At 33.7% G+C, this 20,318-nt stretch overlaps 8 non-coding genes across 8 annotated transcripts; all 8 read right to left on the reverse strand.

The window, feature by feature from the left end:
- Positions 1-3,212: 3,212 nt before the first annotated feature.
- On the reverse strand, positions 3,213-3,331 carry LOC149770330 (5S ribosomal RNA). Its single transcript, XR_016418670.1, has one exon. It is a non-coding gene; the product is annotated as a 5S ribosomal RNA (ribosomal RNA).
- A 903-nt stretch (positions 3,332-4,234) lies between these two features.
- LOC149770331 (5S ribosomal RNA) lies at positions 4,235-4,353 on the reverse strand. The gene has a single exon (XR_016418800.1). It is a non-coding gene; the product is annotated as a 5S ribosomal RNA (ribosomal RNA).
- A 3,430-nt stretch (positions 4,354-7,783) lies between these two features.
- On the reverse strand, positions 7,784-7,902 carry LOC149770332 (5S ribosomal RNA). Its single transcript, XR_016418681.1, has one exon. It is a non-coding gene; the product is annotated as a 5S ribosomal RNA (ribosomal RNA).
- Positions 7,903-8,802: 900 nt separating this feature from the next.
- On the reverse strand, positions 8,803-8,921 carry LOC149770333 (5S ribosomal RNA). Its single transcript, XR_016418680.1, has one exon. It is a non-coding gene; the product is annotated as a 5S ribosomal RNA (ribosomal RNA).
- Positions 8,922-12,416: 3,495 nt separating this feature from the next.
- Positions 12,417-12,535, reverse strand: LOC149770334 (5S ribosomal RNA). The gene has a single exon (XR_016418692.1). It is a non-coding gene; the product is annotated as a 5S ribosomal RNA (ribosomal RNA).
- A 900-nt stretch (positions 12,536-13,435) lies between these two features.
- Positions 13,436-13,554, reverse strand: LOC149770335 (5S ribosomal RNA). Its single transcript, XR_016418895.1, has one exon. It is a non-coding gene; the product is annotated as a 5S ribosomal RNA (ribosomal RNA).
- Positions 13,555-17,158: 3,604 nt separating this feature from the next.
- Positions 17,159-17,277, reverse strand: LOC149770336 (5S ribosomal RNA). Its single transcript, XR_016418703.1, has one exon. It is a non-coding gene; the product is annotated as a 5S ribosomal RNA (ribosomal RNA).
- Positions 17,278-18,177: 900 nt separating this feature from the next.
- On the reverse strand, positions 18,178-18,296 carry LOC149770337 (5S ribosomal RNA). The gene has a single exon (XR_016418786.1). It is a non-coding gene; the product is annotated as a 5S ribosomal RNA (ribosomal RNA).
- Positions 18,297-20,318: the final 2,022 nt, after the last annotated feature.

The following is a 20,318-nucleotide window of genomic DNA, read 5'->3' on the forward strand; positions in this document are numbered from 1 at the left end:
AAATTTCATCAAGGTTGTCGTTTTCTTTCGTCAGTCAGCTTCATTAACGACAAATGATGTTATACTCGGAATTATTTCTGAGAAAATAAATCGTATTTCTCTCGATTTCATGCAGGTATATCTCGATGAAAGGTCGGTCAAGTTTGCATGGCAGGCTAGTAAGCACAGGGGCTCGCATCGTTGCTCACAATTGAACTGACAGTCATACATTTTATACTATATGTACGACTGATAGTTTCATTGTAAGCAATGATACGAGCCCCCTGTGGCTAGTAAGCAGGGTATGCCGATACCGCATGGTGTCGGCGATTTCCAACGTTTTGATAAGCAAAACAAATATGTCCATACACCCCAATACTAATGTCCAAATATCAAAAATCGCTATTTTGGGACTATTATGAATTCATTCAAGGACATTCTAAATTACATCATCGCCACACGTCAAGATTGTTATTACATCAGCACATTCAAAATTGGACTTCATTCAGAAAACCACTGGCATTCATTTGGAACACTACCCTTTTGGACTTGTCATATAACTTTTCATGGACTATTTGTGATTTCATTTATAATGCTGAAAAGTATTTAAATTTTCACTTTGTATTCTTTATAAAAATAAATTAAGTCGGTTGGTTTAGATTGGCTAAGATAGCATTAAGGTGTTTTTGTTTATATGAGCCAATATCACATTATTCTTTTCTTGGTTTAGATGGGCTAAGTTCACATTATGGTACATTGGTTTAGATGGGCTAAGTTCACATTAAGGTGTTTGGCTGAGTTTCCATTAAGATATTTGGTTTAGATTGGCTAAGTTTGCATTAAAGTGTATTGGCTTATATTGGCAAATTTCACATAGGAATTTGATTTAGACGGCCTAAGTTCACATTATGGTGTTCTGGCAAAAGACTGCTTGGTTTTATTAGGCAATGAGGGTAGTCTTGCTCAAGGGTACAATAGGGCAACCAGCTTGATAGAAATCTATCATGTTAACCATTGGACTGATGTACATTTTATCAGTGTAATTTAGAGTCTGTTTAAACCATTCCGAATCCCCCCATCTCTCTCTCTCTCTCTCTCATATATATATATATATATATATATATATATATATATATATATATATATATATATATATATATATATATATATATATATATATATGAAAGAAATAATATTTTCAATCTTTCTGCACTGTACTGATTTTCTGGTTGAATACTAAAAGTAAGTTTAAATATATATAAGGAGTTTGCAAATTTTATAAAAGTCAGCTTGCCTAGCAAGTAGTAGGTCAATATGATACAATGTAGAATTTAAGAAAATGTCATTATATGTATTGAAACGTTTGTTTCCTTTGTATCTGTTGATATCTAAAATCCATATCCCAATAATTAAAATTATCCAAGACTATATGTAAATAATACACGTATGTATGTATGTATGTACACACACAAACGTATATATATATATATATATATATATATATATATATATATATATATATATATATATATATATATATATATATATATATCACAAAAGACACACACATATCTTAAAACACCCTCAGCCACCCAGGATATATATATGATCCGTTTTTACGAGATAAACTTATTAATTCAGTATGGTATAATTATCGAGTAAGATCAGTAGAGTTTTTGCCCTTGTTTGCAATCGTTATAGGATAACGCGTTAAAAATAAAATTACACAGAAGTACAATTAATGTTAATAGCTGATAAAGTTATGCGAACTTTGTTGCATACTCTCTCTCTCTCTCTCTCTCTCTCTCGTGTGTCAGTATGATAAAGCAAGAAGAAAAAGGAAGAACAGTAAAGAACATATATAAAAAGGTTTATTGAAACAGCGTCTCATCATGGTGTGGGCACCACGATGCATAGGGATAAATAAAAAAGCGAGTATTCCATTACTTTTCACTTCATTTGATATGCATCCATATGACACAGAATGCTCTCGGTGAGTACAGGGAATCAGATAAACGTCACTGTGCGGGACTAGGTATAAAACATTTATTGTAGTTTTAATTGTAAATTTTTCGGGCATTTAAGTAGAAATTAAATGATTTCAGTTCTAGTGAGAACAACATTTCGACTGTAAAACATAATTTGTTGTCTTGATGCGTTTTCAAGACTCTTGGGCTGATTAGTCACACATCTCTTCAACGTTTCCGATGTACAAATGTTTGTGTGCAGTATAATATTAGTAACTAAAGTGTATACTGATTCAAAGTTCTAATCCAAAAGAAGCAAAACTGGCCTCAGATACTCATATTTGTCACTCATCCATTTTCTGACCCAGATAAGGGGAGAATTCCATGTTGAAATTGACTTAAAATGCAGATTCAGGACATTATTGTTGTTGTTATTATTATTATTATTATTCCTCTTTCTGTCCTATCATTTGGTTAAAATAAGCGACACCGGCCTATAAGCTAACTTTAAAAATAGGGTCTTATCAGATTTGCAAAGGATCTCTTCTTGCAACTTGTAGAAGTTAACGTTGTGGAAATACAGAAAGTGGAAGCATGGAATATCTATCTAAACTTACTGTAATCAAAACAGAATTTTATAACCCAATTTATTTAGCCAATGGCCCATATTTACAGTATTCGCTACAGGATGCCAATTTTCCCACTGGCAGACTGAGGCCCTGCTGTAAAAGAAATCAATCAATCAATAAATTAATATAAAAAATTCTCACAATTCATACATTCCATATTTATCAATCAATTAGTGAATAAGAAATACCACAAATAAGTACCCAAAATGAAAGACATTGATCGCATATTTTGCAACTCTGCGCTAGAGACTACACCAGGAATATATGAGAAGAAACTTGAAGGAAGTATTTCGACGTGAAAGGAGGCAGCTTGTTGTGGTAGTAAAAGTAGAGGAAACTGGATAAATTGAACCGAATTTGTTAATAAGAAATACTGGTCATCTATGATCGCATATTCCAGTAGTAAGGATCGAAACCAAGAGCAGAGAAGTGCAAAGCAACATTTGCTATATTCAGGTCCTATACTTGATTTTTTTAGGATCCGAATTATTGAAGAAAGTTAAGGAAAAAGAGAAAATGAAAGTCGAGAAATTGCTCTATTTATTATTTATATTGAATAAAGTAAATTTAGTTACAATAAAAGAAAGAAAGAAAAACTTCAACTGTTTTTAGTTATAAAAGAAAAAAAAAAAATTAGAGTCTACAGCACCCGGTATTCCCAGGCGGTCACCCATCCAAGTACTAACCGGGCCCGACGTTGCTTAACTTCGGTGATCGGACGAGAACCGGTGCTTTCAACGTGGTATGGCCGTAGACACAAGTGTGTGTAAATTTAAGACTTATATTCGCTTCTCTCTTCACCGTTTCCGATGTACAGACGTTTACGTTTATGTGCCGTGTAAAATTAGTAATTAAAGTGTACTTATTAAAACTTATATAGATAAACTGCCTTCATACATTATTCAAATTTGTAATTCAGGCATTTTCGGACTCGGACATTAGTTGCTTAACCGGAGGTTTACACCTTCAAATGGACTTAAATAACAATGCATTTAAACGAAGATTCAGTTCATTTTTGTTGTTTTTGGGCATTATTATTATTATTATTATTATTTATCTTGTATCAACTGACTAATTCAATAGGTAAATAATCGACATCAGCCTATGAGCTACCTTTAAAGACGGACTCGAATCTGATTTGAAACGGATATCGTCTTGCAGCTCGGAAACGTTAAAGTTGTGGAAACACAGAAAGTGCAAGGAAGTGGAAGCAGGGAACATCCATCCAAACTTACTGTAATCAAAACAGAGATTTATACACCAATTTATTTTGTCAATGGCCCATATTCGAAGTATTCGCTAAGGGATGCCAAGTTTCACACTGATAGACTGGTGCCCTGCTAAAAACAGGTAAATAAATTAAAATAATTAAAAATAATACATTCCAAATATATCTATCAATTATTGAATAAGAAATACCACAGACAAGTATCCAAAATGAAAGACATCGATTGCATACGTTGCAATTATTCGCTATAGGCTGAATCCGGAATATCAGAAGAAATTTGGAGGATCTGGACGGCATACGAGGCGGCCCATTTCGATCCTGGAGGTAGAGGAAACTGAAAAATTTGCACCAGATTTGTGAACAAGAAATATTGGCCATATATGATCGCATATCCTCACAGTGAGGATGGAACCAAAAAAAAATTTAAAAAATGCCTACAGCACCCGGTATTCCCAGGCGGTCACCCATCCAAGTACTAACCGGGCCCGACCTTGCTTAACTTCGGTGATCGGACGAGAACCGGTGTTTTCAACGTGGTATGGCCGTAGACATTTGTATGTACAAATTTAAGACTAATATAGGTTGTCTCTTCGTCGTTACAAAGATATATTACACACACACGCACACACACACACACACACATATATATATATATATATATATATATATATATATATATATATATATATATATATATATATATATATTAGAGACAGGGGAGAGCTCTGCTTACGACAATACATCCCTTCAGTTTCAATCTGTAAAGAAGCAAGAGCTTATTTGATCGCCGATGTCACTGACATGTAGGTTGCCATATTTGTGCAGTCATTTGAATAGTAATACAATGGCGAGTTCCGTGTCAAATTTCATCAAGGTTGTCGTTTTCTTTCGTCAGTCAGCTTCATTAACGACAAATGATGTTATACTCGGAATTATTTCTGAGAAAATAAATCGTATTTCTCTCGATTTCATGCAGGTATATCTCGATGAAAGGTCGGTCAAGTTTGCATGGCAGGCTAGTAAGCACAGGGGCTCGCATCGTTGCTCACAATTGAACTGACAGTCATACATTTTATACTATATGTACGACTGATAGTTTCATTGTAAGCAATGATACGAGCCCCCTGTGGCTAGTAAGCAGCCTATGCCGATACCGCATGGTGTCGGCGATTTCCAACGTTTTGATAAGCAAAACAAATATGTCCATACACCCCAATACTAATGTCCAAATATCAAAAATCGCTATTTTGGGACTATTATGAATTCATTCAAGGACATTCTAAATTACATCATCGCCACACGTCAAGATTGTTATTACATCAGCACATTCAAAATTGGACTTCATTCAGAAAACCACTGGCATTCATTTGGAACACTACCCTTTTGGACTTGTCATATAACTTTTCATGGACTATTTGTGATTTCATTTATAATGCTGAAAAGTATTTAAATTTTCACTTTGTATTCTTTATAAAAATAAATTAAGTCGGTTGGTTTAGATTGGCTAAGATAGCATTAAGGTGTTTTTGTTTATATGAGCCAATATCACATTATTCTTTTCTTGGTTTAGATGGGCTAAGTTCACATTATGGTACATTGGTTTAGATGGGCTAAGTTCACATTAAGGTGTTTGGCTAAGTTTCCATTAAGATATTTGGTTTAGATTGGCTAAGTTTGCATTAAAGTGTATTGGCTTATATTGGCAAATTTCACATAGGAATTTGATTTAGATGGCCTAAGTTCACATTATGGTGTTCTGGCAAAAGACTGCTTGGTTTTATTAGGCAATGAGGGTAGTCTTGCTCAAGGGTACAATAGGGCAACCAGCTTGATAGAAATCTATCATGTTAACCATTGGACTGATGTACATTTTATCAGTGTAATTTAGAGTCTGTTTAAACCATTCCGAATCCCCCCATCTCTCTCTCTCTCTCTCTCATATATATATATATATATATATATATATATATATATATATATATATATATATATATATATATATATATATATGAAAGAAATAATATTTTCAATCTTTCTGCACTGTACTGATTTTCTGGTTGAATACTAAAAGTAAGTTTAAATATATATAAGGAGTTTGCAAATTTTATAAAAGTCAGCTTGCCTAGCAAGTAGTAGGTCAATATGATACAATGTAGAATTTAAGAAAATGTCATTATATGTATTGAAACGTATGTATGTATGTACACACACAAACGTATATATATATATATATATATATATATATATATATATATATATATATATATATATATATATATATATATATATATATATCACAAAAGACACACACATATCTTAAAACACCCTCAGCCACCCAGGATATATATATGATCCGTTTTTACGAGATAAACTTATTAATTCAGTATGGTATAATTATCGAGTAAGATCAGTAGAGTTTTTGCCCTTGTTTGCAATCGTTATAGGATAACGCGTTAAAAATAAAATTACACAGAAGTACAATTAATGTTAATAGCTGATAAAGTTATGCGAACTTTGTTGCATACTCTCTCTCTCTCTCTCCCTCTCTCTCTCTCGTGTGTCAGTATGATAAAGCAAGAAGAAAAAGGAAGAACAGTAAAGAACATATATAAAAAGGTTTATTGAAACAGCGTCTCATCATGGTGTGGGCACCACGATGCATAGGGATAAATAAAAAAGCGAGTATTCCATTACTTTTCACTTCATTTGATATGCATCCATATGACACAGAATGCTCTCGGTGAGTACAGGGAATCAGATAAACGTCACTGTGCGGGACTAGGTATAAAACATTTATTGTAGTTTTAATTGTAAATTTTTCGGGCATTTAAGTAGAAATTAAATGATTTCAGTTCTAGTGAGAACAACATTTCGACTGTAAAACATAATTTGTTGTCTTGATGCGTTTTCAAGACTCTTGGGCTGATTAGTCACACATCTCTTCAACGTTTCCGATGTACAAATGTTTGTGTGCAGTATAATATTAGTAACTAAAGTGTATACTGATTCAAAGTTCTAATCCAAAAGAAGCAAAACTGGCCTCAGATACTCATATTTGTCACTCATCCATTTTCTGACCCAGATAAGGGGAGAATTCCATGTTGAAATTGACTTAAAATGCAGATTCAGGACATTATTGTTGTTGTTATTATTATTATTATTATTCCTCTTTCTGTCCTATCATTTGGTTAAAATAAGCGACACCGGCCTATAAGCTAACTTTAAAAATAGGGTCTTATCAGATTTGCAAAGGATCTCTTCTTGCAACTTGTAGAAGTTAACGTTGTGGAAATACAGAAAGTGGAAGCATGGAATATCTATCTAAACTTACTGTAATCAAAACAGAATTTTATAACCCAATTTATTTAGCCAATGGCCCATATTTACAGTATTCGCTACAGGATGCCAATTTTCCCACTGGCAGACTGAGGCCCTGCTGTAAAAGAAATCAATCAATCAATAAATTAATATAAAAAATTCTCACAATTCATACATTCCATATTTATCAATCAATTAGTGAATAAGAAATACCACAAATAAGTACCCAAAATGAAAGACATTGATCGCATATTTTGCAACTCTGCGCTAGAGACTACACCAGGAATATATGAGAAGAAACTTGAAGGAAGTATTTCGACGTGAAAGGAGGCAGCTTGTTGTGGTAGTAAAAGTAGAGGAAACTGGATAAATTGAACCGAATTTGTTAATAAGAAATACTGGTCATCTATGATCGCATATTCCAGTAGTAAGGATCGAAACCAAGAGCAGAGAAGTGCAAAGCAACATTTGCTATATTCAGGTCCTATACTTGATTTTTTTAGGATCCGAATTATTGAAGAAAGTTAAGGAAAAAGAGAAAATGAAAGTCGAGAAATTGCTCTATTTATTATTTATATTGAATAAAGTAAATTTAGTTACAATAAAAGAAAGAAAGAAAAACTTCAACTGTTTTTAGTTATAAAAGAAAAAAAAAAAATTAGAGTCTACAGCACCCGGTATTCCCAGGCGGTCACCCATCCAAGTACTAACCGGGCCCGACGTTGCTTAACTTCGGTGATCGGACGAGAACCGGTGCTTTCAACGTGGTATGGCCGTAGACACAAGTGTGTGTAAATTTAAGACTTATATTCGCTTCTCTCTTCACCGTTTCCGATGTACAGACGTTTACGTTTATGTGCCGTGTAAAATTAGTAATTAAAGTGTACTTATTAAAACTTATATAGATAAACTGCCTTCATACATTATTCAAATTTGTAATTCAGGCATTTTCGGACTCGGACATTAGTTGCTTAACCGGAGGTTTACACCTTCAAATGGACTTAAATAACAATGCATTTAAACGAAGATTCAGTTCATTTTTGTTGTTTTTGGGCATTATTATTATTATTATTATTTATCTTGTATCAACTGACTAATTCAATAGGTAAATAATCGACATCAGCCTATGAGCTACCTTTAAAGACGGACTCGAATCTGATTTGAAACGGATATCGTCTTGCAGCTCGGAAACGTTAAAGTTGTGGAAACACAGAAAGTGCAAGGAAGTGGAAGCAGGGAACATCCATCCAAACTTACTGTAATCAAAACAGAGATTTATACACCAATTTATTTTGTCAATGGCCCATATTCGAAGTATTCGCTAAGGGATGCCAAGTTTCACACTGATAGACTGGTGCCCTGCTAAAAACAGGTAAATAAATTAAAATAATTAAAAATAATACATTCCAAATATATCTATCAATTATTGAATAAGAAATACCACAGACAAGTATCCAAAATGAAAGACATCGATTGCATACGTTGCAATTATTCGCTATAGGCTGAATCCGGAATATCAGAAGAAATTTGGAGGATCTGAACGGCATACGAGGCGGCCCATTTCGATCCTGGAGGTAGAGGAAACTGAAAAATTTGCACCAGATTTGTGAACAAGAAATATTGGCCATATATGATCGCATATCCTCACAGTGAGGATGGAACCAAAAAAAAATTTAAAAAATGCCTACAGCACCCGGTATTCCCAGGCGGTCACCCATCCAAGTACTAACCGGGCCCGACGTTGCTTAACTTCGGTGATCGGACGAGAACCGGTGTTTTCAACGTGGTATGGCCGTAGACATTTGTATGTACAAATTTAAGACTAATATAGGTTGTCTCTTCGTCGTTACAAAGATATATTACACACACACGCACACACACACACACACACACACACACACACACACACACACACATATATATATATTAGAGACAGGGGAGAGCTCTGCTTACGACAATACATCCCTTCAGTTTCAATCTGTAAAGAAGCAAGAGCTTATTTGATCGCCGATGTCACTGACATGTAGGTTGCCATATTTGTGCAGTCATTTGAATAGTAATACAATGGCGAGTTCCGTGTCAAATTTCATCAAGGTTGTCGTTTTCTTTCGTCAGTCAGCTTCATTAACGACAAATGATGTTATACTCGGAATTATTTCTGAGAAAATAAATCGTATTTCTCTCGATTTCATGCAGGTATATCTCGATGAAAGGTCGGTCAAGTTTGCATGGCAGGCTAGTAAGCACAGGGGCTCGCATCGTTGCTCACAATTGAACTGACAGTCATACATTTTATACTATATGTACGACTGATAGTTTCATTGTAAGCAATGATACGAGCCCCCTGTGGCTAGTAAGCAGCCTATGCCGATACCGCATGGTGTCGGCGATTTCCAACGTTTTGATAAGCAAAACAAATATGTCCATACACCCCAATACTAATGTCCAAATATCAAAAATCGCTATTTTGGGACTATTATGAATTCATTCAAGGACATTCTAAATTACATCATCGCCACACGTCAAGATTGTTATTACATCAGCACATTCAAAATTGGACTTCATTCAGAAAACCACTGGCATTCATTTGGAACACTACCCTTTTGGACTTGTCATATAACTTTTCATGGACTATTTGTGATTTCATTTATAATGCTGAAAAGTATTTAAATTTTCACTTTGTATTCTTTATAAAAATAAATTAAGTCGGTTGGTTTAGATTGGCTAAGATAGCATTAAGGTGTTTTTGTTTATATGAGCCAATATCACATTATTCTTTTCTTGGTTTAGATGGGCTAAGTTCACATTATGGTACATTGGTTTAGATGGGCTAAGTTCACATTAAGGTGTTTGGCTAAGTTTCCATTAAGATATTTGGTTTAGATTGGCTAAGTTTGCATTAAAGTGTATTGGCTTATATTGGCAAATTTCACATAGGAATTTGATTTAGATGGCCTAAGTTCACATTATGGTGTTCTGGCAAAAGACTGCTTGGTTTTATTAGGCAATGAGGGTAGTCTTGCTCAAGGGTACAATAGGGCAACCAGCTTGATAGAAATCTATCATGTTAACCATTGGACTGATGTACATTTTATCAGTGTAATTTAGAGTCTGTTTAAACCATTCCGAATCCCCCCATCTCTCTCTCTCTCTCTCTCTCATATATATATATATATATATATATATATATATATATATATATATATATATATATATATATATATATATATATATATATATATATGAAAGAAATAATATTTTCAATCTTTCTGCACTGTACTGATTTTCTGGTTGAATACTAAAAGTAAGTTTAAATATATATAAGGAGTTTGCAAATTTTATAAAAGTCAGCTTGCCTAGCAAGTAGTAGGTCAATATGATACAATGTAGAATTTAAGAAAATGTCATTATATGTATTGAAACGTTTGTTTCCTTTGTATCTGTTGATATCTAAAATCCATATCCCAATAATTAAAATTATCCAAGACTATATGTAAATAATACACGTATGTATGTATGTATGTACACACACAAACGTATATATATATATATATATATATATATATATATATATATATATATATATATATATATATATATATGTATATATCACAAAAGACACACACATATCTTAAAACACCCTCAGCCACCCAGGATATATATATGATCCGTTTTTACGAGATAAACTTATTAATTCAGTATGGTATAATTATCGAGTAAGATCAGTAGAGTTTTTGCCCTTGTTTGCAATCGTTATAGGATAACGCGTTAAAAATAAAATTACACAGAAGTACAATTAATGTTAATAGCTGATAAAGTTATGCGAACTTTGTTGCATACTCTCTCTCTCTCTCTCTCTCTCTCTCTCTCGTGTGTCAGTATGATAAAGCAAGAAGAAAAAGGAAGAACAGTAAAGAACATATATAAAAAGGTTTATTGAAACAGCGTCTCATCATGGTGTGGGCACCACGATGCATAGGGATAAATAAAAAAGCGAGTATTCCATTACTTTTCACTTCATTTGATATGCATCCATATGACACAGAATGCTCTCGGTGAGTACAGGGAATCAGATAAACTTCACTGTGCGGGACTAGGTATAAAACATTTATTGTAGTTTTAATTGTAAATTTTTCGGGCATTTAAGTAGAAATTGAATGATTTCAGTTCTAGTGAGAACAACATTTCGACTGTAAAACATAATTTGTTGTCTTGATGCGTTTTCAAGACTCTTGGGCTGATTAGTCACACATCTCTTCAACGTTTCCGATGTACAAATGTTTGTGTGCAGTATAATATTAGTAACTAAAGTGTATACTGATTCAAAGTTCTAATCCAAAAGAAGCAAAACTGGCCTCAGATACTCATATTTGTCACTCATCCATTTTCTGACCCAGATAAGGGGAGAATTCCATGTTGAAATTGACTTAAAATGCAGATTCAGGACATTATTGTTGTTGTTATTATTATTATTATTATTCCTCTTTCTGTCCTATCATTTGGTTAAAATAAGCGACACCGGCCTATAAGCTAACTTTAAAAATAGGGTCTTATCAGATTTGCAAAGGATCTCTTCTTGCAACTTGTAGAAGTTAACGTTGTGGAAATACAGAAAGTGGAAGCATGGAATATCTATCTAAACTTACTGTAATCAAAACAGAATTTTATAACCCAATTTATTTAGCCAATGGCCCATATTTACAGTATTCGCTACAGGATGCCAATTTTCCCACTGGCAGACTGAGGCCCTGCTGTAAAAGAAATCAATCAATCAATAAATTAATATAAAAAATTCTCACAATTCATACATTCCATATTTATCAATCAATTAGTGAATAAGAAATACCACAAATAAGTACCCAAAATGAAAGACATTGATCGCATATTTTGCAACTCTGCGCTAGAGACTACACCAGGAATATATGAGAAGAAACTTGAAGGAAGTATTTCGACGTGAAAGGAGGCAGCTTGTTGTGGTAGTAAAAGTAGAGGAAACTGGATAAATTGAACCGAATTTGTTAATAAGAAATACTGGTCATCTATGATCGCATATTCCAGTAGTAAGGATCGAAACCAAGAGCAGAGAAGTGCAAAGCAACATTTGCTATATTCAGGTCCTATACTTGATTTTTTTAGGATCCGAATTATTGAAGAAAGTTAAGGAAAAAGAGAAAATGAAAGTCGAGAAATTGCTCTATTTATTATTTATATTGAATAAAGTAAATTTAGTTACAATAAAAGAAAGAAAGAAAAACTTCAACTGTTTTTAGTTATAAAAGAAAAAAAAAAAATTAGAGTCTACAGCACCCGGTATTCCCAGGCGGTCACCCATCCAAGTACTAACCGGGCCCGACGTTGCTTAACTTCGGTGATCGGACGAGAACCGGTGCTTTCAACGTGGTATGGCCGTAGACACAAGTGTGTGTAAATTTAAGACTTATATTCGCTTCTCTCTTCACCGTTTCCGATGTACAGACGTTTACGTTTATGTGCCGTGTAAAATTAGTAATTAAAGTGTACTTATTAAAACTTATATAGATAAACTGCCTTCATACATTATTCAAATTTGTAATTCAGGCATTTTCGGACTCGGACATTAGTTGCTTAACCGGAGGTTTACACCTTCAAATGGACTTAAATAACAATGCATTTAAACGAAGATTCAGTTCATTTTTGTTGTTTTTGGGCATTATTATTATTATTATTATTTATCTTGTATCAACTGACTAATTCAATAGGTAAATAATCGACATCAGCCTATGAGCTACCTTTAAAGACGGACTCGAATCTGATTTGAAACGGATATCGTCTTGCAGCTCGGAAACGTTAAAGTTGTGGAAACACAGAAAGTGCAAGGAAGTGGAAGCAGGGAACATCCATCCAAACTTACTGTAATCAAAACAGAGATTTATACACCAATTTATTTTGTCAATGGCCCATATTCGAAGTATTCGCTAAGGGATGCCAAGTTTCACACTGATAGACTGGTGCCCTGCTAAAAACAGGTAAATAAATTAAAATAATTAAAAATAATACATTCCAAATATATCTATCAATTATTGAATAAGAAATACCACAGACAAGTATCCAAAATGAAAGACATCGATTGCATACGTTGCAATTATTCGCTATAGGCTGAATCCGGAATATCAGAAGAAATTTGGAGGATCTGGACGGCATACGAGGCGGCCCATTTCGATCCTGGAGGTAGAGGAAACTGAAAAATTTGCACCAGATTTGTGAACAAGAAATATTGGCCATATATGATCGCATATCCTCACAGTGAGGATGGAACCAAAAAAAAATTTAAAAAATGCCTTCAGCACCCGGTATTCCCAGGCGGTCACCCATCCAAGTACTAACCGGGCCCGACCTTGCTTAACTTCGGTGATCGGACGAGAACCGGTGTTTTCAACGTGGTATGGCCGTAGACATTTGTATGTACAAATTTAAGACTAATATAGGTTGTCTCTTCGTCGTTACAAAGATATATTACACACACACGCACACACACACACACACACACACACACACACACACATATATATATTAGAGACAGGGGAGAGCTCTGCTTACGACAATACATCCCTTCAGTTTCAATCTGTAAAGAAGCAAGAGCTTATTTGATCGCCGATGTCACTGACATGTAGGTTGCCATATTTGTGCAGTCATTTGAATAGTAATACAATGGCGAGTTCCGTGTCAAATTTCATCAAGGTTGTCGTTTTCTTTCGTCAGTCAGCTTCATTAACGACAAATGATGTTATACTCGGAATTATTTCTGAGAAAATAAATCGTATTTCTCTCGATTTCATGCAGGTATATCTCGAAGAAAGGTCGGTCAAGTTTGCATGGCAGGCTAGTAAGCACAGGGGCTCGCATCGTTGCTCACAATTGAACTGACAGTCATACATTTTATACTATATGTACGACTGATAGTTTCATTGTAAGCAATGATACGAGCCCCCTGTGGCTAGTAAGCAGCCTATGCCGATACCGCATGGTGTCGGCGATTTCCAACGTTTTGATAAGCAAAACAAATATGTCCATACACCCCAATACTAATGTCCAAATATCAAAAATCGCTATTTTGGGACTATTATGAATTCATTCAAGGACATTCTAAATTACATCATCGCCACACGTCAAGATTGTTATTACATCAGCACATTCAAAATTGGACTTCATTCAGAAAACCACTGGCATTCATTTGGAACACTACCCTTTTGGACTTGTCATATAACTTTTCATGGACTATTTGTGATTTCATTTATAATGCTGAAAAGTATTTAAATTTTCACTTTGTATTCTTTATAAAAATAAATTAAGTCGGTTGGTTTAGATTGGCTAAGATAGCATTAAGGTGTTTTTGTTTATATGAGCCAATATCACATTATTCTTTTCTTGGTTTAGATGGGCTAAGTTCACATTATGGTACATTGGTTTAGATGGGCTAAGTTCACATTAAGGTGTTTGGCTAAGTTTCCATTAAGATATTTGGTTTAGATTGGCTAAGTTTGCATTAAAGTGTATTGGCTTATATTGGCAAATTTCACATAGGAATTTGATTTAGATGGCCTAAGTTCACATTATGGTGTTCTGGCAAAAGACTGCTTGGTTTTATTAGGCAATGAGGGTAGTCTTGCTCAAGGGTACAATAGGGCAACCAGCTTGATAGAAATCTATCATGTTAACCATTGGACTGATGTACATTTTATCAGTGTAATTTAGAGTCTGTTTAAACCATTCCGAATCCCCCCATCTCTCTCTCTCTCTCTCTCACATATATATATATATATATATATATATATATATATATATATATATATATATATATATATATATATATATATATATATATATATATTTATATATATATATATGAAAGAAATAATATTTTCAATCTTTCTGCACTGTACTGATTTTCTGGTTGAATACTAAAAGTAAGTTTAAATATATATAAGGAGTTTGCAAATTTTATAAAAGTCAGCTTGCCTAGCAAGTAGTAGGTCAATATGATACAATGTAGAATTTAAGAAAATGTCATTATATGTATTGAAACGTTTGTTTCCTTTGTATCTGTTGATATCTAAAATCCATATCCCAATAATTAAAATTATCCAAGACTATATGTAAATAATACACGTATGTATGTATGTATGTACACACACAAACGTATATATATATATATATATATATATATATATATATATATATATATATATATATATATATGTATATATATATATATATGTATATATATATATATATACATATACATATATATATATATATATATATATATATATATATATATATATATATATATATATATATCACAAAAGACACACACATATCTTAAAACACCCTCAGCCACCCAGGATATATATATGATCCGTTTTTACGAGATAAACTTATTAATTCAGTATGGTATAATTATCGAGTAAGATCAGTAGAGTTTTTGCCCTTGTTTGCAATCGTTATAGGATAACGCGTTAAAAATAAAATTACACAGAAGTACAATTAATGTTAATAGCTGATAAAGTTATGCGAACTTTGTTGCATACTCTCTCTCTCTCTCTCTCTCTCTCTCTCTCTCTCTCTCTCTCTCTCGTGTGTCAGTATGATAAAGCAAGAAGAAAAAGGAAGAACAGTAAAGAACATATATAAAAAGGTTTATTGAAACAGCGTCTCATCATGGTGTGGGCACCACGATGCATAGGGATAAATAAAAAAGCGAGTATTCCATTACTTTTCACTTCATTTGATATGCATCCATATGGCACAGAATGCTCTCGGTGAGTACAGGGAATCAGATAAACGTCACTGTGCGGGACTAGGTATAAAACATTTATTGTAGTTTTAATTGTAAATTTTTCGGGCATTTAAGTAGAAATTAAATGATTTCAGTTCTAGTGAGAACAACATTTCGACTGTAAAACATAATTTGTTGTCTTGATGCGTTTTCAAGACTCTTGGGCTGATTAGTCACACATCTCTTCAACGTTTCCGATGTACAAATGTTTGTGTGCAGTATAATATTAGTAACTAAAGTGTATACTGATTCAAAGTTCTAATCCAAAAGAAGCAAAACTGGCCTCAGATACTCATATTTGTCACTCATCCATTTTCTGACCCAGATAAGGGGAGAATTCCATGTTGAAATTGACTTAAAATGCAGATTCAGGACATTATTGTTGTTGTTATTATTATTATTATTATTCCTCTTTCTGTCCTATCATTTGGTTAAAATAAGCGACACCGGCCTATAAGCTAACTTTAAAAATAGGGTCTTATCAGATTTGCAAAGGATCTCTTCTTGCAACTTGTAGAAGTTAACGTTGTGGAAATACAGAAAGTGGAAGCATGGAATATCTATCTAAACTTACTGTAATCAAAACAGAATTTTATAACCCAATTTATTTAGCCAATGGCCCATATTTACAGTATTCGCTACAGGATGCCAATTTTCCCACTGGCAGACTGAGGCCCTGCTGTAAAAGAAATCAATCAATCAATAAATTAATATAAAAAATTCTCACAATTCATACATTCCATATTTATCAATCAATTAGTGAATAAGAAATACCACAAATAAGTACCCAAAATGAAAGACATTGATCGCATATTTTGCAACTCTGCGCTAGAGACTACACCAGGAATATATGAGAAGAAACTTGAAGGAAGTATTTCGACGTGAAAGGAGGCAGCTTGTTGTGGTAGTAAAAGTAGAGGAAACTGGATAAATTGAACCGAATTTGTTAATAAGAAATACTGGTCATCTATGATCGCATATTCCAGTAGTAAGGATCGAAACCAAGAGCAGAGAAGTGCAAAGCAACATTTGCTATATTCAGGTCCTATACTTGATTTTTTTAGGATCCGAATTATTGAAGAAAGTTAAGGAAAAAGAGAAAATGAAAGTCGAGAAATTGCTCTATTTATTATTTATATTGAATAAAGTAAATTTAGTTACAATAAAAGAAAGAAAGAAAAACTTCAACTGTTTTTAGTTATAAAAGAAAAAAAAAAATTAGAGTCTACAGCACCCGGTATTCCCAGGCGGTCACCCATCCAAGTACTAACCGGGCCCGACGTTGCTTAACTTCGGTGATCGGACGAGAACCGGTGCTTTCAACGTGGTATGGCCGTAGACACAAGTGTGTGTAAATTTAAGACTTATATTCGCTTCTCTCTTCACCGTTTCCGATGTACAGACGTTTACGTTTATGTGCCGTGTAAAATTAGTAATTAAAGTGTACTTATTAAAACTTATATAGATAAACTGCCTTCATACATTATTCAAATTTGTAATTCAGGCATTTTCGGACTCGGACATTAGTTGCTTAACCGGAGGTTTACACCTTCAAATGGACTTAAATAACAATGCATTTAAACGAAGATTCAGTTCATTTTTGTTGTTTTTGGGCATTATTATTATTATTATTATTTATCTTGTATCAACTGACTAATTCAATAGGTAAATAATCGACATCAGCCTATGAGCTACCTTTAAAGACGGACTCGAATCTGATTTGAAACGGATATCGTCTTGCAGCTCGGAAACGTTAAAGTTGTGGAAACACAGAAAGTGCAAGGAAGTGGAAGCAGGGAACATCCATCCAAACTTACTGTAATCAAAACAGAGATTTATACACCAATTTATTTTGTCAATGGCCCATATTCGAAGTATTCGCTAAGGGATGCCAAGTTTCACACTGATAGACTGGTGCCCTGCTAAAAACAGGTAAATAAATTAAAATAATTAAAAATAATACATTCCAAATATATCTATCAATTATTGAATAAGAAATACCACAGACAAGTATCCAAAATGAAAGACATCGATTGCATACGTTGCAATTATTCGCTATAGGCTGAATCCGGAATATCAGAAGAAATTTGGAGGATCTGGACGGCATACGAGGCGGCCCATTTCGATCCTGGAGGTAGAGGAAACTGAAAAATTTGCACCAGATTTGCGAACAAGAAATATTGGCCATATATGATCGCATATCCTCACAGTGAGGATGGAACCAAAAAAAAATTTAAAAAATGCCTACAGCACCCGGTATTCCCAGGCGGTCACCCATCCAAGTACTAACCGGGCCCGACGTCGCTTAACTTCGGTGATCGGACGAGAACCGGTGTTTTCAACGTGGTATGGCCGTAGACATTTGTATGTACAAATTTAAGACTAATATAGGTTGTCTCTTCGTCGTTACAAAGATATATTACACACACACGCACACACACACACACACACACACACACACACACATATATATATATATTAGAGACAGGGGAGAGCTCTGCTTACGACAATACATCCCTTCAGTTTCAATCTGTAAAGAAGCAAGAGCTTATTTGATCGCCGATGTCACTGACATGTAGGTTGCCATATTTGTGCAGTCATTTGAATAGTAATACAATGGCGAGTTCCGTGTCAAATTTCATCAAGGTTGTCGTTTTCTTTCGTCAGTCAGCTTCATTAACGACAAATGATGTTATACTCGGAATTATTTCTGAGAAAATAAATCGTATTTCTCTCGATTTCATGCAGGTATATCTCGATGAAAGGTCGGTCAAGTTTGCATGGCAGGCTAGTAAGCACAATGGCTCGCATCGTTGCTCACAATTGAACTGACAGTCATACATTTTATACTATATGTACGACTGATAGTTTCATTGTAAGCAATGATACGAGCCCCCTGTGGCTAGTAAGCAGCCTATGCCGATACCGCATGGTGTCGGCGATTTCCAACGTTTTGATAAGCAAAACAAATATGTCCATACACCCCAATACTAATGTCCAAATATCAAAAATCGCTATTTTGGGACTATTATGAATTCATTCAAGGACATTCTAAATTACATCATCGCCACACGTCAAGATTGTTATTACATCAGCACATTCAAAATTGGACTTCATTCAGAAAACCACTGGCATTCATTTGGAACACTACCCTTTTGGACTTGTCATATAACTTTTCATGGACTATTTGTGATTTCATTTATAATGCTGAAAAGTATTTAAATTTTCACTTTGTATTCTTTATAAAAATAAATTAAGTCGGTTGGTTTAGATTGGCTAAGATAGCATTAAGGTGTTTTTGTTTATATGAGCCAATATCACATTATTCTTTTCTTGGTTTAGATGGGCTAAGTTCACATTATGGTACATTGGTTTAGATGGGCTAAGTTCACATTAAGGTGTTTGGCTAAGTTTCCATTAAGATATTTGGTTTAGATTGGCTAAGTTTGCATTAAAGTGTATTGGCTTATATTGGCAAATTTCACATAGGAATTTGATTTAGATGGCCTAAGTTCACATTATGGTGTTCTGGCAAAAGACTGCTTGGTTTTATTAGGCAATGAGGGTAGTCTTGCTCAAGGGTACAATAGGGCAACCAGCTTGATAGAAATCTATCATGTTAACCATTGGACTGATGTACATTTTATCAGTGTAATTTAGAGTCTGTTTAAACCATTCCGAATCCCCCCATCTCTCTCTCTCTCTCTCTCATATAAATATATAAATATATATATATATATATATATATATATATATATATATATATATATATATATATATATATATATATATATATATATATATATATATGAAAGAAATAATATTTTCAATCTTTCTGCACTGTACTGATTTTCTGGTTGAATACTAAAAGTAAGTTTAAATATATATAAGGAGTTTGCAAATTTTATAAAAGTCAGCTTGCCTAGCAAGTAGTAGGTCAATATGATACAATGTAGAATTTAAGAAAATGTCATTATATGTATTGAAACGTATGTATGTATGTACACACACAAACGTATATATATATATATATATATATATATATATATATATATATATATATATATATATATATCACAAAAGACACACACATATCTTAAAACACCCTCAGCCACCCAGGATATATATATGATCCGTTTTTACGAGATAAACTTATTAATTCAGTATGGTATAATTATCGAGTAAGATCAGTAGAGTTTTTGCCCTTGTTTGCAATCGTTATAGGATAACGCGTTAAAAATAAAATTACACAGAAGTACAATTAATGTTAATAGCTGATAAAGTTATGCGAACTTTGTTGCATACTCTCTCTCTCTCTCTCTCTCTCTCTCTCTGTTTCTCTCTCTCGTGTGTCAGTATGATAAAGCAAGAAGAAAAAGGAA

This window comes from Sinohyriopsis cumingii, unplaced genomic scaffold (assembly GCF_028554795.1).
Source record: "Sinohyriopsis cumingii isolate HCF-2022 unplaced genomic scaffold, ASM2855479v2 utg002479l, whole genome shotgun sequence".
Classification (NCBI taxonomy): Eukaryota; Metazoa; Mollusca; class Bivalvia; order Unionida; family Unionidae; genus Sinohyriopsis; species Sinohyriopsis cumingii.